The sequence below is a fragment of the Metopolophium dirhodum genome, chromosome 2 (genome assembly GCF_019925205.1).
Source record: "Metopolophium dirhodum isolate CAU chromosome 2, ASM1992520v1, whole genome shotgun sequence".
NCBI lineage: Eukaryota > Metazoa > Arthropoda > Insecta > Hemiptera > Aphididae > Metopolophium > Metopolophium dirhodum.
Genome location: NC_083561.1, coordinates 24,086,369 through 24,113,618, shown reverse-complemented (window position 1 = coordinate 24,113,618; position 27,250 = coordinate 24,086,369). Strand labels below are relative to the sequence as shown.

The 27,250-nt window shown below is 31.1% G+C and overlaps 1 protein-coding gene across 9 annotated transcripts in view; it reads left to right on the top strand.

Moving 5' to 3' along the window:
- The window catches only part of LOC132938226 (homeotic protein antennapedia-like), a 204,848-nt gene that overhangs the window by 70,745 nt on the left and 106,853 nt on the right, over nucleotides 1–27,250 (top strand). Inside the window, exon 1 of one of the 9 annotated variants that reach the window (XM_061004934.1) lies at nucleotides 12,596–13,080. The exons of the other annotated variants lie outside the window; for them this stretch is intronic. The gene's annotated coding sequence lies outside the window, so the exon portion shown is untranslated. Of the gene's footprint in view, nucleotides 1–12,595; nucleotides 13,081–27,250 lie in introns of those variants that run through there. 9 annotated transcript variants of the gene reach the window in all.

Below are 27,250 nucleotides of genomic sequence, written 5' to 3'. Positions count from 1 at the left end.
ATATGAAATGTTTAAGATCAAACGTTTTTAATAATGTAGGTAGTCCACACCTAAATGTCCATCAAAATATTGAAAAATATCCAATCACTGAAAGCCCGGAAATGCAATAACAAATAACCATGAAATAAGAAATACAATATTCGGGACTTGTTTAAGAGTAAAATTGAAATCTTGCAGCAATTTGCATGATTAATATTATTCATCATATTATTAACTGTTATAGAATAAATAGGTAGCACTGATACATTTTATTATGACAGTTAAAATTTAAAGTTTGATTTAATTCAATTCATAAAGTATTCGATAACAATATATTATAGGTAAAGTTGTTTAGCTAATTTTATTCTAAGTATTTCGTTCTTTTAATTCTATCGTGGAATGTAGAAAAACTGCGAACAGATAATTGCAGTATAGCTATTATATTGTTATATATTATTAAGACACGTACCTACCTATACTTGTTTTTTTTTCTTAAAGAGTAAACGGAAAAAACCGGACAAAACGTACTGGATTCCGTAAAGACGTTAAGTTAACTTGTTTGAAAACGGCAGTAGTAGATAAAATAAAACGTGTTCAGTAAAAAAAAAATTATCTGAAACCGACGGCATCGTTCTTAGAATAATAATGATACGACTTGCGCGACCCTCGTTTGAGGGTTGATCCGTTAGGGGGTGTTGGTGGTGAATAAAAACGAAAAATATTAAGGGCAGCCGGAGACCGGGACGACCTCTGTCATCAGGGACGCGTAACAGTCGTTGAAGTTGTATAAAGTCTCCGTTAGGTGTCGCGCGAGCAATCCCTTCGTTCAAGTGTTGGCACCATAAACGTCTTGTAGCTATGCATAAATCAACAGTGTTTGTGCCTGTCATTATTTTTTTTTCTAACAAACATTTTTGAAATATAATTTTGGATAACTTATTATTGGATTATAGAGATTATCAAAGGTATGTGCTTGAAGTTCGGTTTATTTTAACTTGTTACAAATCGGATAGCCAATTTATAGTTTAGGTACTGTGGTGTATTTATTTTAAAAGTTAATAATTAATACATCATGTTTCTTTTAAGTATTCAAACCACACTTAGGTGTATACCTATATTAGGGTTTAGACATGTAAGTCCACAAGGACAAAAACAAAAACACTCACTGTAGGTATATATATAAAATTATACTTAAAGGTGGCAGTCATCCCCTCCCCAATATACCTTATAGCTTTTTAAAAATGTTCTTAATTTTTTATAATTAATTTGTCTGTAACTGATCTGTTTCTTATATTACATTATAAAATGTATACAATTGTTGAAGAACGATGAATGCATAGCCGCATAGGTACATACAAATTTCTACAAATATGTTAAATTTAACTAAATTTCAATTATATTGTTTTGTCCTAATATATGTTTAAAATTGTCTATCCATAACCTCTTAAGAGAACATATTGTTGTGTCCACATTGCGTTGAATCCGTCTTACTAACTTAACAAATTACACGTTCAGAATAATCAATTTTACTCAGTTATTTTTAATAAAATAGTTATATGATCTGTTATCAAATTTAAAAGTAAGAATATTTTTAGGGTCCAATATATTTTTGATATTTAAATTTTAAAACAAGTCATGAGCATTTTTAAATTATTATATCTTGCATACTCATTAATTCCGTAAAAATTAAGTTTATCGTGAAAAAGTCACATGTAACCTAACCCAACTTAACCTAATCTATACAAATACAGATAATGTTTTAAGTTTAAATTTTGATAATAGGTCAATATTCTTTCTAATATATTATTAAAGTTAACAACACAATAGGTATTAGTTCTGCTAAACGGTAATTTGGTATGTTGCACGCGCGGGTCAGAGAGAGAACACAAATATTCTGTTCTGACATCCATACACACTCGAGTATCTCATACGAGATTTCTGGATTGGAAATCGATAATCGGCTGTTCGCGTTTACACGATGTATAGCAGCGGTATATCTATATTCTATACTTATACCTAACTACTATAATATTATCATAAATATTTCGAATGAAGTAAATAATGAAAAACTTTTAACATATACTGCGCCGTTGTAGTGACGAGCAAGACCTCCTCCGATATTGGAGCTACATATTATATACATCTATTATACGTATACCTCAAGTCAAAACCGGACGGCACTGACAAAATGTAGTTACACACATACCTCTAGGTATATATATTATTGTATAGTCGATAAGAGTGCTGCAGTATATATACCTACCTACGCATACTTTCGTACGGTACCTACATGAAAAAAAAAAGTACACAATGCATACCTATACGATCCGCACATAATACAAAATATATAAATCTCCGGAGCGTCGCGTCGCAATAATAATAGCACACACACACACACACACACACACACACACACACACACACACACACATATAATTGGTAGTTGGGTATATGCGCCGTGCGCGGTGAGAATAAGAAGTGAAAAAAATCTGTACGATTCGCGTCCAAAGATTTAAAGCGTTAAAACCGATGTCCCCCTTTCCGCAGCGGCGCGGTCACGTCACGTCACGCCACCGAGAGATAGTCGTCTTTCTGGTCGCGTCGCCGCTGTTGCGAGTCGACGCGCGCGGCACATGGCGCCATTAGCGCCGCGATACTCGCGAGGCAATTACGGGGCGTGCGTGGCAAACGTAATGACCACCACCGCAGCCGCCGGACTCGCGTCGTCTCGTCCGCGCGGGATGCGCGTGCGTGCGAGCGTTTGTGTTATTATTATTATTATTGTCGTCGTCGTCGTCGTCTATATATATTATACATTTATATATAAACGACATATCGTGAACGCGAGACGGACGATGAATTTGTAAGTATATAATATAATAATATTATATAGATACCTATATAGGTAGGTATATCGATGCGGACATGACCGATGCGGTATAAATATATACACGATTTCGTCGACGGGAACGTGCCGCGCCGTCAGTGGCGTCCGACGTTATTAGACTTTCGCAGAAGTTAAACGCGCTGCATATGATATCGGTACATAAATATAGGTATTATAGGTATCTGGTATATATAGGTATTATAGGTATATCATACGACATAATATAGTGATGGAATATAATATATCGCACTGTCAGTACAAGAGGGCCGTATATCGAAATTTTTAAATTTTAAGGTTTTGGTATCTCTGAATTCGTATTTTTTTTCTCTATTTTTATAGAGTGGCGCGATCTATGCTACTATATTATTAAATTTACTATTAATGAAATAAACTTATTGCACTGAACCAGTTTTATAGGTAGTTGATAATAATAAAGCCGTAAAACGAAATGTGGCCTCCTAAATATAACTATTTAGAACAATACCGCCGTATAATGAAATACGGCCTTTTGAATAAAATTTGTTATACTTATATCTGGCTGAAGATAACTCACTAATTTGTATAAGCTATTGAATCTTAAAAACGCTCTCCTGAACAATTTACCTTTTTAGATATACGGCCCTCTTGTACTGACAGTACGATATAATATTATAGTGTACTGTAGTCACCATAAAATTGTATGTACCTATAATCGTACACTTAAGACGTATATATAGCGAGTATATAACGCCGCACGCGTGCGCGCCAGTGGAGTGAACCACGTTGACGCCGCAGATCTAAGTATACATGATAATTTTTTTTCGTACCCGTTTGTATAATAAATTATATACCTACGGGAAGAGGACGGCGACGAGTTTCCTCGAATACGGCGATAGATAACCACGGAAAAATTTGCGCGATTCGGAAGGTGTGATATTTTAGATACATACATAGATGTATTGAAATACTACCTATGCATAAGTATCATAGGCGTGGTATGTGCGCATTATAAATAGTTATATACATACATATATATAGAAGCTCGGAATTAACAAAACCAGAACCGCGAACCAGTGCGATTTCGACGTGAATTTTTTTTAATTTTACTTCCGTTTCGTTTTGTGACTGCCTCGGGCCGGTTCCGGGAAAAGCCGTTCGGACAATAGCGATCTTTGTTCGTTCCGTATAACTCGACAGATATATTACGTGAATCGAATAATATAGGTACATTTTATAATTCTGTCGACTTTTTAGTTTTTATCTTTTCTGAAAATAAATGCTATATAGTTATTTAATTATTAATAAGATATAATGATATGAAAAGAAAAAATTATTATTGTTCTGTGGTTTTTATTTTATACTAGCTGACCCCGCTAAACTTCGTTGTCCTTAAAAAATGACAACTTTTAAAATATTCAAAACTGTGATTGTTCAACTCCTTTTAGCTGTAGAAAGTGCAACTCAGCCACCTTGGTAGGCAATGTGCGAAAATTCAATTGTATGCATGCTTTTACCTGATCTGCCCGATTACTGATTAACCAATAGCAACCCATATACAAAAAAATACTAATTTCTACTAATTATTTCTCCTATAACGGCTATAACCAGTAGCAACAAAAATGTCAATCATAAATCACAAAATCCCTCTTTGAGCAACTTTTCGGGTTGGACATACCGGGTCCAATTGTGAATCTAAAGCTTAAACCATCCGGGGAACAACTCAAACACACAAAAAATTTCATAAAACCCGGTGCAGGAGTAGTTCAGTTACATACAGAAAAACATTACAATTTTTATAGTAAAGACTGTCAATTTTTTATTTAACTATAATAATTTTATCTGAACTAAATTTTTGAAAAATAATATGTTAATTTTTTCAATATTTTTTATCTTGATTAATTTTATTGGAATTATTTAATTGTGGTAACGAATCTTGGCATTTATACAACTTTAGTCAACACATGGGTATATATTATAATAAGAGCTTCTACAATGTTTTTTTTTTTATTTCATTTATATGGAAACAATAACATTATTGTTTCATGTTTACAATATCATACGATAAAACATCTAGTAAAATGTTTTGAATTGTCAATACGATGGTCATCGATCGAAATTTCATCAAAATATAAATATATTTTTTGTTTAAGATATTATACTATATATTTTTATCCAAAAAACAATTCCATTTTACGTTGATCTAATACTATTGTTTTCCTTTTAATTTATTTCATACAAATAATACGATTTTAAAAATATATAAAATATAACAGTACTTAATTTCATCTTAAATTCGTTGGTAACAATTAAATTATTATAACTTATAAAGTCGTAGAATATTTTCAGTAAAAGTAATTTGTACAAATGCAATGTATAAAATAATTGAATATCAAAGTACAATAGGGGAGAATATTTCACTTGCATGCGGAAAACGGCTTGGAGATGAATGTGCTAACGCTGCGGTTGACAGACAATTAATTAGAGCTAAAATTTTAGTAATATATTATGTCCCGCCGAATTTCAGAATTCACCCTATACAGAGAGAGAGAGAGAGAGCAAATATAATATATACGACATTTATATATAGGGTTTTTGATTGGTGGTAGTTTTGGACCGGGATTATATATGTATTCATGTGGAATAATATTATAAAATGAAAAATAAAATAGTTTGTAAATAAATAGAAAGACGTCCACGATAAAATAATATTATACTCTTGCACTGCCACGTTTATGTTATATATTATTATATTCACCGTTGGTCTTAATAAAACTTAACTCTGTCTACTGATTTTCATTCTGAGGGATTTCAATAATTGCTATTGATCGCAAACAGATTATTGTATCGATTATAACCTTGAGTTCGACAGTCAATCGTCTCAATAAACGTAATAGTACCTATAGATATAATATACGCAAAGCAACCTGCGGAAGGCTGTTGTGGGCGCGTGCAAAATATTATATATACCACAGTCCAAAATATAGTATAGTCATAAGCTCAACTGTTTTATAAACACTGCATTTAAACGATGTAAGCCTTATCAAGAATTATTCCAGCCTGATATTTGAGTGTGCATTTTTATTTCATTTTTTTTGATTTTTACGAGAGGTTGTTTGTGGGAAGTGTACTAAGTAGATATATAATAATATAATTATAACGTGCGAGAAAATATTATTATAGGCATATTTGTTCATGTATTGATATCATATTATACTATAGTAATAACTAATAACACTCATACACGATACACAGATGTTATTTTTGGTTTTCACTGCAGCGTTCTTCAGTATGATATATCTATACATATATTAGGTTAAGGTGTTATCGTATTTACTGTATCGTATTGTATAGTGACGCAATTGTAATAATCACGTTAGTTTACGGTATAATTCGACCTAAGATTATAAACTATTATTATATCATTCAAAAGATTATCGCTGACAATATATTTTATTCGAAAAATGTATAGGCGGTTGTTCAAAAAGTATTTGTTTGATGTTTACAAGTGCCATTGGGTGATCGAATTAAAAATCTTATATAAAAGCAAACTTACGTCTGTAACAATATTATATAGATTTTATTGAATTTACAGTATAACGGTATCTCTTTTCATTTGCCGGATAAATCACATACGTCGAATAACACCCGTAGAAAACAATGTATATATGTGACCCAAGGACGTTCTATCGCTAGTGTTCGGGATGTGTGTTTATGGAGCGTTATCGTCGGGGGTCTTTGGGGTGTCACGCGTATATTATGTTTTTACACTCCATATAGACTATATAGTATTATTATATTATAAAAACGTGCAGTTGTGGGGAATATAATGCTAAAATTCAAGGGTCGGTGTCTGTATAGTTATATAATATATAATATATATATATATATTAGTTGTGACGGTTGGTATCCCCTTAGATAATATATACATAATATAGTTTCAATGTCAAAGTTCTCGGATTTTTTGATTTAAATAATTCATTTTGTAAACTAATAAATATAAAATTTAGATTATAGGTACTATTATATTTGGTTCAGAAATTAATCGTTTGTACTTTTATATAAATCGTTATTCTTTAATATTAAACTTATAGCATAAATATATAGGTACCTACGAAAATACTGTGATCGAATAACTATTCGAAAGTTTGATCAATATAAACAAAAGTATCATATTATACGGTGGTAATAGATCCGCAGTGACCATCACTTGCTGTCAATATAAATGCATTCATATATTTTATTCACCCGAACAGTGTAGCGTCGTTTTATCGTATAAAGTGTATATATGATATTCTTACCTATTTCTATTTAATAATAACGTATACTTATTAGAATCTTCGTTTCGTCATCGCCCAGTATGTAAAAGGTATTTGTTGAAAGCAAAAAAAAAATATAGAAATAAACAATAAACATATACGCCCGCAGTGTGCTACAATTTGTCGTGTGCGTATTAAAGATACACACTTGTTATAATACTTATATAATCGTATGTATCTACTTATAAACTCGCACACCGCGTGTACCTATATAATTTGTATGTATAAATTTAATATACATACTTACGTATATAAAAAACGAATATCGTTTGCGATTTAATTACCTCGCTGTGATGTAAGAAAACAATGGGCAAGAAGCCTCAGCTGAATACGCGTATACTCGAATCCTGCTATACATATATATAAATATATATATGCCTATATTATACACATATATAAGCGCACTGCAGGTCGACGGTTGTTTCGCCAAACATTAAATTTGTATTAAAACACGTGTAGGCATTACACCTAATACGATGTATAGAGTATAGACCATACAGTTTTATTTACTTATCGCGTCGATAACGGACAGTTGTACTACAGAAGTGTACCTACACGACTGTAGGCATAGGTGTACAATAATATATGCACGCTACCTACTATATAATCGTGGATACATAGGTATAGTGTGTACATTAGGGTTATTGTTATCAACGGGCGGGGACTGTTTGGCGTGTATTAGCAGTTAGCACATAAATACATAATAATATAATATAGAACTTAAAATTTTTTTAAATAAATATTTATTACAATAAAAGAACCAACTTGAGAAGTATATTAAGAATTATTATTATAAGTGTAATAAATATTATAACAAATAGGTGTCTAAATAAAATATTACCTAATAATATATAATATATAAAATATTTAGAGCCAAATACCTAAGCATTATGCCCAACAATAATTCGTGCCATAAACAAATTCAATGTAAATTTGATTCACGAATTCGGTGTTCGTATAATTCCTCCAAAATATCATAACGGTTAGGCTTCAAAATATGTTTAATGTATGGGTGATTTTTTTTAACAATAAAAGCACTCATCTTAAAAAGTTTTATTTTCTGCTGGAGAAATATTCGTTTTACGTAATTATTAAAATCATTACAAAACATAATTTTTCACTATTATTATCGTTATCATATTTAAGTTTTTTACTTTTTTGAATGACAGCATTACATTTTTAATTTCATATTCTGGAGCAAATTAATTTTTGGAGTGCTTATAGATTCATATAAATCGAATTTCGAACTATAGTTAATTAGTTATAACTAGAGCGTAGATTTCTATGTAAAAACATATTTTTAATGGATGCAAGATACGTCAACGATTCATAGTACAAAGAATCTGAATACAAAAAGAGTTAATAAAGAATATTACAAGCATATATATATTCAAATTTTTAAGAGAATATACGCATCATATTTTGTCTATTTTAATAAAATATAAAATCACGCTCTAGTTATAACTTATAAATATTTAAAGTTTAGATGAGCAAAACGATGTGACACGGTGTTATCTTGAATAATCATAAAAATCAAAAAAAACTATAACAATAAAAAAAAGTAATAAGATATAATTTTTTTTTCAAAAATGTTGTTTTGTAATACATGTCTTTAAATTATGTGATATTAACATACACCTTAATACTTTCCGAGATAATATATGTTAAACGATTCAATCCGTATAATATATTATATTATTGCCAATTACATATATTACAGGACGATGTCTTGACCGACGTGTTTACACTCTTAATAGGCGTATGTGTATGTACATTACATACAGTAATATGGTATTAATGGTATAACCAAATTAAAATGTTTAATTGCGTACAAAAAAAAAAGTGTAACTGTAAATTAGGTTAAATATTACTTTGATGTTTTAATAAATATACAAATAACTAATGGCCTATGCATGCCTATGTTAAAAAATGATCAATGAAAAAAAAAATGATGTTATAATACATTCAATTTATATACCTATTTATTACCTACTCGTAATTCTATAGCTTCTGACTTTACTGATTTCTTTGATTCAGATTTTTATCTGCTTATATTATGTAGGTATTATTATAATATTATTTTGAATTCACTAAACTGCAGCGCATATTAGAATATTGTTTTGATGATTACCATGGTGTGTAATATATAGATATAGCCATATAGGTACCCGTACTGTATATTGTCTATGATCCTTGTTATTGTATAAGATATTATATACTAATACAACTATACAATAAATATCGTTGAGCACATCCTGTTAAAAAAAAAAAACACCGTTATTATAACATTTATTTTTGTTACGAAGTCACAAAATGACACAACCTGCAGCATTCGTTTAGTTATAATATTATAGTTACATTATAATATTTCCCAATGTATACGTAACAGCTGACTATACTTTATAGGCGTGTACGCAAGAATTGACTACTATATTTTAATAGGTTACGATGAAGTGAATTGCTAGTTGATATTTTGTGTAATTAAATTGTTTTTAGTCAAATATTAATATACCTATATATTTTATATATGCAATTTGACACGAAAATCTCTATTAGTTAAAGCAGTTAAATTATGTAGAATATACTTAAGACTAACATAATATGTAATTTCAATGATGTAAATGCGCTTAATTTGAATATAAAAAAATTTTGATTTCACACAAATCAATTTATAATTAATTATAATGTATAATAATATGTATTGAGATGTACCTATATTTATTATTATAATCATCAAAACTGTAATTAACCCGAACTCAATAAAACTCACAATCATAACCTTATGAAGTGCCACTTGCTACTCCGCTCATGTAATCTTTGTATACTTATAACCTATCGAAGTTTTCCAAAAAAGAAAGAAGCTTAAAGAAAATACAAAAAATCTTCTGCTTTGGAATATTAAATTAAAAATGTACCTATTTTACACACGAAAAAGAACCGAATTAAAAATATGATAATAATATTTTATTTTTTCAAAGTTATATTACCATAATCTTATTAGTTATTTGTATACATTTAAATGTTATTTTAAATGGTAATTTATTTAATAATGAATCTCTGCTGGTAATCTCCTCTAAACTCATTATTTTGTTGAGTTATTACATTTTTTTAATCATGTAAAAGAAAGATTATGATGTCTAAAGAAAGAATAATTGGAAAAACTATACATTATACCTATAGGTATGGCATTTTAAAATTTAGTATTTAATAAGTTTCATTAATTTATTTTTATTGCTTGAATATAACGTTATAAACAAATATTTATTTAATCCACAGTTGAAGGTATATATTATGTGTATCAATCTCTTAATTAGATGTACATATAGATAACATATGATTTTGAAAATACCGGTAGCTTTCGACACAGCTTAATGAATGCTATTAAAGTAATAATTGGTCGTTATACTTGTTAACATTATAATGATTTATTAATTTAATTTTTAAATATGTTAAAATAACTATATATAGTATAGGTACAACCCAAAACGCATATCAATAAAAATAACGATTATAATATATGAATAAAATATAATAATATAATATATTATTTTATTATAAGAAACGAAAACAACGATTGTAATTATTAATGATAAACTATACGCTTGGTGATTCAATGCTTAAAACTAAAAATTAATTTCCTTATTATTTCTATTAAAATTATGGAATGCATTTTATTATTATATATATTCGACTCGAATCAAACATCCCACGAGTTATAACTACATCATATACTCTTAAATTTAATGAATCCTTAAAAATTGGTATTTGGTCATCACTATGTACCTAGGCATATAGGGGATTTCAATTCACTATTTCCATACCTTACCATTGTTTTCTGAATCTTGCCCTGCGATGGTCGTCTGTTTACAAATCCCTTCATTGTATTTTTTTGAATAATAAAATCAAAAATTATTTATTTTAAAACTATTTTTGCTTCAAGGTCGTCTATTAAATTGTTTTCATGCATCTTAGAGGTTTTAAGGTATTTGACACTAAAGCTAAAATTTTTTAAATATAAGATATAATAGATTATCATTATATTTTAATTTAATTTAATTAATTATTAATAAAATAATAACTTAAAAGTAAGTTACATACCTACTATTATTTTATTATCAGACGGCATAATATAATGTATTTATTTCAACGAGTCGAGCCCAATACACAAAACAGTAATTATTATTATAACAATCAACACAGTATAACACAGTAGGTACCTAATAATATAATATGAAAAGGGAAAAACAAAAAGAAAAGTAAGTATTTGTTATAATAATATTCATAGTAGTATAATATACAAATTGAATCAATTAAATACAAATTCGATCAGTAATAAGGGTAGTAAATTACAACATATTAACGTAAAGTAAGAGACGATGTTAGATACAGTGTCTATAGTCTATAGGCAATAGTAATTTATAGACCTGGTACCTATATCAAATTATACGAGTAGATGATATTATAGTATAATATTATAAGGTAGGTATCGTAGATGCAAAAGTGTGTGACTAGAAACTATATTCTAGAAAATTTATTTTAAAATATTTGTGCGCGAACAATTAACTTTTTAAAAACACAAGAAATACTTGACGCCTTTTACAAATGCATTATTATTTTTAATTTTTAGACTTGGTATTTTTGAGGGCTTTACGTTTTATTCAATTTTCAGCCCCATATTATACTACTCACGTGCTGCAGGTACCGATTTGGAATATTATTATAGACGCGTGACGCGATAAAAATATATCGGCTAAATAGCACATGATAATGATAATATAATATACTATATACACACATAAATACATAATATTATAATACTATATATAGGTACCTAATATATGCACGTATATAATATTATTTGACGCGTTGACAGTGATAATTTATTATACCTAAACATATAGGTATTAGATATATATCGAAAACGTTTCGTTAAATCGCGTTGTATATATGTTTTAATTTTCCGAAATATCATCTAGATATATACATATATATATTACATGCGTATGATATATAATACACGTATTAAACCTATATTATACATGTGAACGCGTGTGCCGAGCTATAAATCTATATTTTCCGGTCGTCAGCGATGCGATGGGCTGCAAATGTATAAATGTAAAGCTGCGCGTGTTGACGGCGGTGAAAAGCGCCTATACTATTGTCGTTATTATAATAATAATATATATACCTATCTAGGGGAAGGTATACACTCCAGCGAACGGTTTTTCCAGGCAGCGGCGGGGTGGGGATGCTGATAAGGACGCGCGTATTATAGCGGCGCGTTATCATTGGGCGCGCGGGGGAACGGCGACTGCAGCTCGCCTGCCGCAGCGTCGGCAGCGTAGGCAGCGGCGGGACGGCGCGCGTGCGTGCGCGCGCGATCGTCCAAAGCGGCGGCGGCGGACGGAGCAGCTGTTGAGTGCCGCCGCGCCATTAATGTCAGTCCGTCCGGCCGTCCAATCGGGTCCCGTGGTTCATCACCATTTGCGCCGGCTTTTTGAAACGTTGCGCGCGTGTCGCGGACTTTTCGCTCGCACGTTGCTATAATCGTCGTCCGACCGCTTTTCCGACGGAACGTTCGTCGCTGCCGCGCACTGCACACCGATCGTACACAACTGGTGTTATATAATAAAATATTATTATTATAATCGTTTTTTAATTTTTAATTTTTTTTTGTTTTACGATATCTTACCTATTTATATTAAATATTCATTCGGCGCGTTTTTACAATATTTTATAGCTCGGTGGGTTTTTATAACGGTGTAATTTTTTCCCCATAATTATTATTAGTATATTGTTTTTCGCTCTCGTAATAATTATTTTTATACATTTTCGACGGATCCGCGGATAAAGCGATACACGAAATTCGTGTGTATTATCATCAAAATCATCACCATCACATGGTCATGCGTAATTCAGGTACCTATCATAAAAACGATTTTATATTACATAATAATATATTATACCCAAACACATTTAGGTATATATAGGTATACTAATATAGGCATGTATATATTATATGTGTATACTGTACCTATACCAATATCTAGGAATATATTTTCATATAATATAATAGGACATTATTTTTAAAATTTAAATTAGTAAATTATTATTAATATTTAGTACTTATATAAGTGATAGGTATTCGTTTTTTGCTTGTGCATGGTGGAGCGTACATATTTACCTACATATCTATGTTAAGTGGCCGCTTTAAGTAATATTATTAAATGTAATTTTACGTTTATAAAAACTATAAGTATATGCCTACTATATTATTTTAGATTTCAGTAAATTTCAATCATCATCATATTTCATCAACAATATTTGTGTTTTGATTTGTTCAAAAAACAAATTAATCAAGTTCATATATTATGTTTTAGAATTTAGATTATAGATAAATTTAATGACTTCCGATTGTATTTCGAGAAAATAATATTGTATTAGTAAATATAATTTATACTTTATAGATTAGGAGGTGCCCATATTTTAATAAATTATGGCATTATTATAAATTATCAATAAAAATATTAAAAATATTCTTACAATTATACGTATATTATTAGGTGGTGAATGTAGATACTATACACATAATGTTTGTTTCGTCTTTATTACATAATTTATACTCAGCGTGCGAACTGACCGTAAAATGTCAACCATTTGAACATCCTTATAATTTTATTATAGTTTTTCTTACACCATGTAATATTTATATTGCGCGCATATTATAATAGGACTTCCGAGAACACGAGAATATCCCATATAGATCTAACAGAGAAAGTGCTTGAAACGAACAAATCTCTATTTATCTGGCACTCGGAACTGGTTTCCTCGTATTTTATAAAAATAACAACACTATAGGTATATATGCGATGATTGTGTATAGTAATTATTTTATTACTACTTATTGGTACCTATATATAATATGTAGTTTCATATTATGATTTAGCAATATATAGAAAAACCTTTATTGGTTCTCATATATTTATATAGGTATAATGTATACTATATGTATTACCTATATGGGACATTGGTACCCATTTTATATATTATTGTACAAAACACATAGCCCAACATTTTACTTCAGATTATAATTGTATGATCAGAAACAAAGTGGGTCATGGACCTGTTTTGGCGTGCGTATCTATATCTATAATATGTAATAATATTATATTGAGCAATTTTGACCACCAACGAATTGAGCACGTTTAAGTTGTCTCAAAATCCGTTGCGGCCCTGCAGTCGCTATCGTGGGCGGACAACACAATAGTCGTGGTGCACTATAATACACGACAATCGATAAGAATCGAAAAAAAAAAATCAAAATTCATCGATTTAATAATCCCGTTTTTATATATGCGCATATATAACTCATTGTGTCTTCGACAGGTGTTTATTATAGTTTTATGCGCACTTACCGACACTCATCATAGGCCATGGGATTTTATAATAATAGGTACCTATGTCGTATGGGAAGATAGAGAAAAAATCATGTTTCAAATGAATTATGTAGCTATCGTGTTCGTATAGTTATTACTATGTTGTTATATTAATTAATTGCAGAGCTAAGGGATCTTGCATAAATTTGAGGTCAGGGTCGTTTTTCTTTAGGGAATATTATACATGCCGATAATATATTTTACAACTATCACTTGAAACGAAGATATTATATGGGTACCCATGAGAGGTAATATATAATAAGAAGTAGTATACTTAAAATGTTTTTTAATTTAATAACTGATTGTATATATATATATAATTCGTACTTTAAAAGTTTTTAACACAATACTTATTTTTATTGAATCCAATGTTGCAGTAGATAATATGTGATTTCAATTTTCAACTGCTATTTAAATTTAATTAAAATACTATTGCTGATACCGCTGTCGTATATATCTAATAAGTGCTTAGCTATCAATCAAATATCAATAAATTAATTTATTAGGTATGATATTATAATATATGGTACAGATATTTATGTATACATTTTGACACAATTAATACAGAAAATATACCTTAACTGTTTTTTCTAAACAAATAAAACATGGTAAGAGCAGCACATCGACTGTTACGTAGGACTTAAGTAAGAATCATTTATTTATTTATTCATGTAAAATACAAAACCATCGCAAAACTTGTTGTGTACCGTTACAAAATGTTTTTGAAATTTATGTAAATCTTATACTTTAGTTGTTAAGTATACGTTTATATTTTAAAGGCTACTTTCTTCGCATTCTTTTTTATCTCCCTATAGTTCCTTGTAAACAGTTTTAACTTTCACTAATTTATATTATTATTTCCAATTTCAACTGCAAATGCCCAGCTCATTTAGACATAATGCATTTCAAAAAGCTTTTTCTCTTATAATTTTCTAGTTTTCCGGAGTTAATCAAATAAAAGCATCCAAGAGAAATAGTATTTTATGAATAGTGGCAGTTAAGTCTAAATACTTGAAAATTAATTGTTTTTCCCTTTCTATATAGAGCTCGTTTGTCATTATATTATTTTCAAACTGAAACCATATACTAAGATTTTAGTCAAGCATAACCATAAATAACAATATTTATAAAATATATGTGTAGGTACCTATATATAACATATAATATATTTATATTTAATACGTATATCAATATCCTATAGAACATTATAGTAATGTTGAAAAAATACTCTTTTATTAAAAAAAAAAATAATTTCTATGTAATCTTAACACTATGTAAATTTATCGACTTCTATTAATTATAACCTCATTACTAAGGAATAAAACAATTAAACAAATTATAATTCTGTAACTAAATTTCGGTATATAATTGATGTATATTTAAATTAGGTTTATTTAATAATATTAGGTACCGTCCTAAAATGTATGACTCGTGTATTAAGTAATTTTCTTGTATTTATTATAATATTTTTTACCGGATATAAACAATTCATACATTTATAATTAGATCGGCCGTCACTTAGCGTCACGCGCTTTTCTGTTCACTACTTCATATTCATACATATATAAATTATACTCGTTGATTTTTGCGACGTCCCAAAATGTTCGAAAGAACAGAAACAAACGATTAAACCCCGATCCACACCACGTCTATATAATAAAATAAATATTATTATTATTATGCAGCCATTAATATTATGGTATTTATCGAGTTTAAGAACTGGAATGATTTTCCAATTCAAAAACAATAAATAGAAATCCATGATGCAGATCTCGATTTTCGATTATAACATCGGGGGGAGTCTATGCTGTTTTTATGACATTTTTTTTTCCGGGAGATGATTGAAAAATTACTACGGGCCACTACTGATGTTATTATAACTTGTAGCCGCATACTTCAGTTATCCGAGGATTTTATGTAGGTACCCATATAATATAATATACACGCTGCTATCTTATATAATACGACATGATACTCTTAATAAATATTTATATATATGAAATATATGTGTAGTTATATATATATAATCTGGGACTGTGCCGGGTATAATTACCACGTCGTCACCGGGCTGTCGGCGGCAGCGGGCGGTGGGAATAAACTGTACCTATATATAGTACGATATTATTATGTATATGGTCGGTGAGCGGTAAAATAATAATAATTATTATTAATATTAAAAAAAAAACGCGTCCGATCGGCTCGACCGACAGGGATAAGACCGGCCATGGCTATCCTCTTGTGCCGAGTTTTGAAAAATACACCCGTCAGTTCGGTCTTTTTTTCGGGGCGGCCGGCGGTGCTGTTATACGGTGCGCGGCGTCCGTATCCATCACAATGACGGCGGCGGCGGCGGCGGAGGTCGTTCCCTGCACGGTCGCCCGTAAATCATCTGCGGCGTGAGAGATGTGCGACGTCCATTTTTGATTTATCATCGGATGCGGGACGGGGAAATTGAAGAGGAGAAATGAAACTGTTTTAAAAAAAAAAAAAATAGGTATACATATATAATAAAAACTAGTACGGGCCAATAATAGTAATCACTAATCATAATCGTCGTAATAATAATAATAAATATAGATACAATACGTGTGTACCCCTCGGCGCAATGGGTCCAATTTTGCCAGGTACATGCCAGATATATAACATATATATATGTATACGAACACGCACCGGCCGGCACTGGCACCCCAGCACCCCCATTTTCTGCGAATCGCCCTCATTCAAACCGGTTGGCGTTATAATATAATATATATATTATAAGAATGTATACTCACGACAATATAATCTGTTCACTGTTCAGTCTCGATTCAAACGTCCAAATTTGTGTTATATCTCTTTTGAAAGGAAAAAAGCAGATTGCGTTATTATATACACCAGACACATATAATATATATAGAAACTCAATTATTTTCCTTGTGTAGTCACACCTTTCGGTCGCAGAGTTTTTTTCTTTTCACAATTATCATTTTTAAAAGTTACTATTACAACAATATAATATAATACGATATCATTGTTATGGTATTTACGTTAATGTTTGCTCTTACAGAAAATACAGTGACATCGGGAAGGTTTCTACATAATAATATATAATATAATTTTTAAAAGCTTCTTTTTAATAATTATTATACATTTCTGGCAGCACAATCGTTTTAACACCCTACTAGGTTGATACCCGTTTTTAAATTATTTTTATCGATAAATATTGTTGGTATCAGATATTTTCCAAAAGTAATTATATATTGGTATAATATTCTATAATTTGTAGAGTGATCGTTTCAACAAGCTATTTCAAATTTCAATATTAAAACATACTTCAAATAAAGCAATATTGCCCTGCTCATGTTATATCATAACAAAATACTATACCTAAGGTTTGAACCGTTTATATATTATGTTAGAGTTTTTATTTAATGTTGATTCTTTAATCGAATTACTATCCGTCGATAACTGCATTCTTTTAAATATGATTGTATGTTATAATAATAATACTATTGGAGTTATATAGATGGGGCACGGTATTTGTTACTATATATCTATCAGGCTGCAATATCGGTGTGAGTCGATCGATATGCGTATGCTATGCACGACAAAATCCATTGATAAAAAGTCATACAGTATAAACATACTTAGTGCGCCTTCGCATGAGAAAAAAAGTGTGCCACATATTGTAAAACGCGCGTGCATGCAGGTGGACTGATGCGGCCGCCACCGTTCATTGAAATAATAATCTCGGTGGTTTTTGAAAAAAAAAAAAAAATATGATGATGATAATAATAATAAATTAATTTAAAACTCAATGGCACGTATTACTTCGGGAGATGACGTACGAGATCGGAATAGACGAACGTGCAGTATAGAGAAGGGTATATACACAAAGAGAAAAAAAAGTAGTCTATATATAATATTATATATATATTGTGCGCGGACTTTGACGGTCGAAGAGCGTTTGAGACGTAAAAAGCCGAGCACGTTTTATAAAAATACAGGACAACTTCGAACTGGTTTGCGTGTACGTATATTATATTCGCGATTGTTATCTTGCGCGTAGAGATAGAGCGAGAGAGAGAGAAAGAGAGTTCGTAGGGTTTTTAGATGTACATAAATGTGACGTCATGCGTGTTTTTTTTGTCGTGTATATATATTATATACATTGTCGTCGTCTTTGCGAGGTAATTCCGATTCAGATTCTGTGGCCCATGCACACTCGCCGCTCATTTCGGATTCTAGTCGCGTTTTTCGAGTTTCTGTTTCGTTTGCGTCGCCACTGCCGCCTCTCCTTCGTCGTTGTGTACTGCCACCAACCCTATGCATATAATGTTATGTATGTATAATATATACGCCGCCGTATTCGGGATCAGATCTTTTGTGGGACAACTCTTAGTTTATGTACGCACGTAAATCGTATATAATACAAGTATATACTTTAAGTATATTATATATACATGACGTGTAATACATGCGTATATACCTAATAACAATATAATAGTTATAAAAAATATCGGAATATATTATAAGAAGCGTGTACACGTTCAAAAAAAAAACCACCTCGTCTTGTATAATATTCTGTGATGCGATGACATAAAACCAGAACACACTGCAGTGATAATACGTGCGATGTGCACGCGGACACTTTCCAAGCGCGTTTTTCTGGGTTTTCACGAATCGCTACTTTTATATTATATTAACACAAAAACGAATAAAACGCTCGTCAATGCGACGATTACGTCGTGTATATATTATGCTATATTATAGTACCTGTGCATGTACGTGTGTGTTAATAATATATAAGTATGCCTACGCGTATTATAGTGCACAGTTTAATATACCGCGTGTGTACACCTATGATATGAGTAATCCGACGTATATCGTCAGCTGCTGCAGGACGTGACGCCATGAGTTGGCCACGCTCGTGCGTGTGTGCGGTCGTGGGAGAACTGCTTTTAAAGACCGTCTTTTATATTATTATACGAATGGGAGTCGGTTAAAAATTTAAATTGTAAAAAAAAATTCAATCCGTTTCCTCCGCGAGCCAGTATAGGTACTTACACATAGTATGAGTACTTGCTAAACAGTATAGTATTATATATACGTATTATATTGCTGGCAATAACGCGAGCCGCATACATAATATATTATACTATATAATATGTCGTACCAGCTACCGCAGCAGCCTCGACCGGTGCTGTCGTTCCGATATTTTCCGTAGGTACCCATACCTAATCATATATATTTATATATCATATATGTATACGCTGCAGCTAGTCGTATAATATGTATATATAGGTACTTATATTGAGTTCGTTTCGATGGTCCAACTACATATTATGTATGTATACTTATACTCATTCCGGCTACTTGTTGTTATTACGCGTCCGGTCGGCAGTTTAATTTGGAAAAAATTATAACAAAACGTTAGAAAAATTTGTGTATCCGAATATAATTATATATGTTTAAAATACGAGCGCGCGAAATAATGAATAAGCTGCAAATGTTGGATTATTATTTTTTACACCGTGGCTGTTATTACGCGTATATATAACGTTTTATATCTAATAAAATAATAATATTATATATTTTGTTTCCTATGCGATAAGGCGACGCACGTGAGCATCGTGTAAATTATTAGCGCCAGCGCGGCGGCAACCGGTTGATTTCGTGCTCTCGACGGTTCATATACCATCTATCTATGTACTATAATATTATATTGTATAATATTCATATACCTAATTACCTAAATTTTAATTGATAAAAACGAATAATTAAAATTAAATTGTGATTCCTGGAATCGCTGCGTGGTTCGTATAGATTATATTATTTATAATACATCTCGTATATAACCTCGAAATCCGTTATCTTTCGATTAGATAAGAACGTCCTAGTCTCCCACGGCACGTTTACAATATATATTTTATACCGATGTGCCACTATTATATTATTATTATGTATACGTACGGATTATAATTTATAAAAAGGATCCGTTATAATAACGTTTGGTTATTGTGCTTGCGATCCGTGACGTGACGTCAACGCTAAAATGGTTAACTTGCAGGACACGGGTTTAAACACAAATTATAGTTATATTTTTCTTCCAACAATATATATATTAATGTGTGACGTGTAAACCAATGATTGATAACTTTTGTTTTTATGTTTCAGGTAAGTGATCGATTTTCAAATAATATACATTTATATTATATTAATTTGTCGACGATGATGCGCAAGCTGTAAAGCTGTATACGTTTTTAATTAGGAACGTTTTCATTCCCGTACGTACTATATTAATATTATTATTATTATTTAGACAATAAGCTTCAGATAACACCGAAAGGTTAAATTAGGCTGTACACATATAGGAATATTTTAATTAGAATGCGTGTACGCTTGGCCTCAACTAGTTGATCGTTGGACGTACGACGTGCTTTATCTCGGCGCCATGTCCGATATGATTTTTCCAAAGAAATCTGTAATCTGCAGACGAGCTTCTTCGTTTGATTTGTTGTTATATTTTCGAGTACAACACGAAATTTCAGTGCACGAGTCTCAAAGGCCACAGCGAGTACTTAGACGTAGCTGCTGCATGTATATAAAGGTACATATATATATATAGCGTGGCACGGGACGCATCTCTATCGACCTTGGTTATATTTTTTCTCGGCCGAGTGTTTTTTTTAACACGTTTTACTATCTAATACATATATAGCTGTTAGTGATATTGTATTAAATGAAAAAAATGGACATTGTTACACGGTTATTAAATGCGACCATTGTGGCACCTGCGCGATCGCAGCGTGGTGCTTCCCGCGGTGGAATGGATAAAGATATTTTATATTATTCGCGTGTTACCTATACACACACTCCGCAGCACATACCTATATCATACCTATAATATGCTTACATTCTTGGAGCTATCGGCGTTGAATGTTGATAAATTTATTTTAATGGCTGTTTTGAATCCACCGTTAATCGCTGTATTGTACTTATAATATTATAAGATTGTCGAAAAAAAAACGCGATCCGAACTCATTGTCCTCGTTCCGCATGCTCATTTTGGCCTCAGCCGGATTATACAATATATTATATATGTTCACTTCCATATAGGTATATTTATATAGGTATATAAAGAGGTTGGCAACCCACCGTGAGTTTTACGTTGGTATACTATATGTGTAAGGTCTATCCGCGATAATTGTCGCATTTTTTATTATGATTATTATTTTTTTGTTTTTTTAATTGTTAATTTGACCTCAAGGTATTCGCCGGTCGATTTCCCTTTCCGCACTAATGATGTCAAATTACCAACAACGATGCACGTTTTTATTCGAATCTTATGACGGTTTTATACATATATAGACACATAACAATTCTCACATAGCTTTCTTCAAACTTCGCATTATTATAAACTTTGATACAGATACTATAGTATACATTACCTATTTATTATGTATTCAATTTCGATTTACTCACCTTTCTTCAATGATTCCAAAACTCAGCCGCAGTAATAGGTTATAAGGTGTAAGTTAATTTCTTTTGGACAAAAAAAATATTTAGATATTTAATACATGTTATATGTGTTTCAATAACAGGGCACCTAACCTATTCCTATATTATAAATTATAATAGAACGAATTAATTTAATTAAAGCGATTTTGATGCGAATTTATATACATTTGCTAACTCTAACAATTCACTGCAATTTTAAACTATTTGTATACTTATGGTCAAATATTTACCTATTATTATAATAACCAAAAAAATAATATAAATATTGTCAAATACATAATAGCTATGTTTTTAAAAAATGTAACTATAAATATTTATTTTTTTTTTTGTGTACTTTTTATAAACTGATGACAATTATTATAGCTTTATTTATATTCCCATTAATCAATCTTTAAATCTGTGTTGAAATGTAAAAAAAAAATTTCTGATATTGTTATATTATGAATGGTAGGTATACACTAGTAAATTACATTCAATAGATTTTTTTAACTACTGTTTATAAAAATGAAATTAAACATTAAAAATGTTAGTACCATTATTGATCATCGAATTTACTAAAAAAATAACTGTTCATAGTTTTCAATTGGAATGACCGGTTGATGCCATAGCGTAATAACTAAGATGTTCTTACTACAGCACGAGTATAATATGTGTACCTTTAACCTATATACCTATATAGATATATATTATTATTTATACTTGTACCTATATATTAGTGTACTTATACATGAAAATTGACAAATACATTTGTTCACATGAAATATTCCGTTGGCATTAAAGTTATATTTTCTTTTACAATAATAATTCTGCATGCATGTTAGACGGTGGCATGCACAATATTTGAATTGCGTCTAAATGAAACTTATAAACGATGTATATATAAAAGATATATACCAATAATACTTTCGAAATGTGATCACGTGACTGAGAATTCCGTTCGTGATTATACCCAACGGGTACACAATAACTGTTTTCCATATGCTCCGCCGTTTACTTGGAATTGTATACTTATTATATTTCTACCAAAACAATTCGATCGCGTTTCGGAAAATGCATTGTCCGCATATATTGAAAAACAATTTATAATTACTTATTCCGAGTTCCAGCGGTCATCGCTGTGCCTGTGCGCCCTTTGCATATATACGCGCATTATATAATATAATTTGCAGCAGCTTTACGGTCGTCTGATGAAAACCACACGGTCGAATTGACGGCTAAACGCTGTGCTTTGTTTGAAAATCGACTAAACGTACTGGTTTTTAATTAAAAACGAAATAAAAAAAGGTTCATTTTGTTGTAGTTTCATTAATATGCATGTATACATTACACGTACTCAGTAATTATATCCGGAAGTAGGAACACGCTCGTATACGCTCGTGCGTAATAATATTATTTTGGTACGATTTTTACATATTTTTCGTTGCTACGAAAAAAATTATATTTGCATCAGGTTCGGTTTATTTATTTATATATTTTTTTTTGCCTGGTCAATACTCGCTGGCGGTCAAAAGTTTTCCATCGCGCCCTAAAATTGTTATCCTATAATGCAATACATTATGTATAAAAATTAGTATAATATAAACGTTGTTGGATTAGTGTTATTAGTATTGAAAAGGAAAAAATTATAATATCAATATAACTACATATTTTTTATCCTCGTCGTCGTTTCCACTCGTGCCTACCTGTAACACTGCACACACTGCCAGGTGGAGATATTCAGGTGTAAGTTATTTTATATAAAAATGTTAAATGTCCTGATGCGTATTACTATTTATTATTTTTTTTTTAAATTATACTTCAATGACAGCGTTTTCAGGGTTTCATAAATTGTGCGGAGTATAGGCCTACAACACTGCAAGGTGATTTTTTAAACGTGAAATTATTCCGAAAACTTTTGACGAATGTGTCTTAGTATTTAATTTACATCATTCGAAGTAATATAAAACAACGTAAAAAAAGCTATTATGTTATCTACTTTTTGTATTATCAGATCTCAAGTTTTACTTTATTAAATCATAACATACTTTTTTAATTTCATATTACGAAACAGAATATTTTTCTGATTTTTTCGGTAGCTCAAAAATTGAATTTTAAATGAGTAATAAATTAATTACATATTGATAAGTACTCATATTTACTTTTTTGATGCGTGGAGTTGACCTTCCTACATAAGTTTGGTATAACTACTAGTTTATTCGAAATTCAACTTTTGTATATCAATCAAATACTTTGAAAAATATTATGCATTAGTATATGAAATTAAAAATGTACATTGTCATTCAAAAAAAGTGTGTAAAAACTTATAAAATACTAACGACTGTAAAATATATAATTTTTATATTCAATAAAATTGTTTTTTAATGACTTTAAAATTACGTAAAATTTTCAAAAATATTTATAACTAACATAGTTTTTTTTAAATTAATGATAGTCTCACGTTGAAACAATCACTCTGTATATCTATGTTTTAAATATATTATTATATATATCGATCCTGTGTCGTGCGTGTTACGAAAAACCGGATTTTCTCGTGTACGGGACACGAAACCTCCCGTACATTGACGTCATGTCGAATTTTGCAACAAACAAAATATATTTTCTTAGTAATAAAAAAAATTATCAGTCGAAACGGTATTATGCGTACACACAATTAATATAATTTTGTTTAATCAAATTATCGCTACGATGTTTGTTTTTTGAGATTTCGGTTTGTAGAATATTAAATTACGTAGGACCATTAAATAGACCGACGCGATAACGTTAATTGATTATTAAAGAATATAATAATGATATCTACAGCAGAAATTTTACGATGGTTTTTTTTTTCACGGCTTAACCAATTAATTAATTTGACGATTACGATTTTTATCATAATTTATCAACTATATAATATAATATAATGTGTTCATATACGCTCGCATATGCACAAAATGTTCGACGATAGGCAGAATATTTTTCTATTTTATTATCTCGGCGGTGTACATAGTCAGATCGTACAGTCGGTAGATTTGCCAACGTTCATAAAAAATATTTTTTAAAAACTTTTTCAACGACGCAGTGAAGAGCAACTGTATAGTTTAGTCTCAAGTACATATTATTATATATTATGATCGTCGGGCGCGGTTCGTGTCAAACGATAATTTTTACGAAACGTTTGAAACAACGATAAAAAATATAAATATTATGTTTTATTGTATTATTATTATTCTGAGACTCGGACGAGAAAATAGTATACTACGTCTAGGCGGAATTTAACGGCAAATGATTAGGAAACATCGTCGAGGACACGGAAAGTCGGATGCGGGAGGAGAGCCGGTTATGCAATTCGTCGCACGCGAACGGCCGAGGCTCGTCATCGGCTTAAAAAAAGATACTTTGGGAGGCGAGTCCTTGTTTTTTTTTTTCATGAAACAACATATAAATAAATTATACGTAGAACAAAAAAAATCGTAGAAGTGATAAGAATAAAATAAACGGCAGTTAAAGCCCACTGTTACCACCGCGGGCCATAAAAAAGAGAAAAAAAAACCGAAAAACATTATATTATGATAAATAAAACGGCGTTTTATGTACGCTCGTCACGTCATCTCGTCCGTCGTCGTTGTCGTCCGTCGTCACTCGTCAGTCGTAAGCACAAAACGACGGACGAAATCGCGTTGTCCCATTTTACTTCTGAACCATGACCGCATGTATATATAGTACCTAATGGTAATAACTAATAGTAATCATAATAATATGATGAATGATAATATGTACGAGCCGCCGTACATTTAATATTACAATATCTGCAGCATTCGCGGTCCGGTCCGATATTATTGTTTACAATTATTATATAATACAATTTATTGGTCAACGGGTTCGTTTTAGAGTTTTTTCGGCGGGATTTTTTTTCTTTCGCTCGTCAGGGGCACGCGCTCGCACAATCGCACAAAATCGACGACGCTGATTCGAAATTAATATATCGTTTACACACGCACACGCACACGCACACACACACACACACACACACACACACACACACACACACACACACACACACACACACACACACACACACACACTCGCACACACTCACTCGCATCCAGTCGACAGTCACGTTGTAGCAGCCGCGGAGAGTCGTATTTAATTGACGGCCGGATGATTTATTGGCCGTGCGCCATCGGACTTCGATTACGATAAACCCCCGGCGGTAGGTATATCGGTATTATTATACACAACGCACGCTGCAACGCAACACATAATATTATAATAATAACAGTAATACGCGTTCTACCGACGTATTTTTATATTACAACGAAAAAAATGTATAAAGTAATATTATATATATAATATATGGTATATATATATATATATGTATCGTTCTCGTCGACGAATCTCGCCCTTTTCGCGTTCGTCCGGACTCTCCCCATTCGGCACCACCCCCGCCCTTTTCACCCCCGTAATCAGCGGTCTCGTTTTCAGTCTTGACACCGCCGCGTGTTATTGGCGAACTAGCTCTCTCCACGCTCAACGCACAAATCGTACATAATATTTTTATTATTATTACGTGCAATACGGGATCTTAAGTGATTGGATACAACGTTTTATTTCGCCGGTCCGTCACAATAACAATATCAGTTATCGTTCTCGTTACGTTGTATAATAATATTTTGTATCGTCTACGCGGCAATAATATAATAATGTATTAATCATTTATCGTACAGTAGGTGCGATATATCGTATCACGAGTCATATTATTGATGTCATCTCGCGCAATCGCGTATTTCCAATCGCCGCCATAAAATAATAATATTATACATTATATTAATAATATATTTCACGTGTTATCGATTTCCTCCTCCCTGGTAATAGGAATAACGCCGTTATTTATTACGTTTTATTAGTTTTCATCGTCGTGCTTTTTAAACACTGCATCACATCGATATATTATATATATATTATATCGGTCGGGTATGTCCTATATAGGTATATGTGTAATATATTATAATGCACACGAACATCATATAATAGCCGTTTTTATATTGTTCTATTAAAAATAACAATAACGTGTTTTTGTGCGTCCTTCCTGTTCCGCCGTTTATATAAAATGTTTCCAAATCTACAAAACTTATTTAGTATTTTAAATTACCGTTTACATCTAATATTAAAAAAAA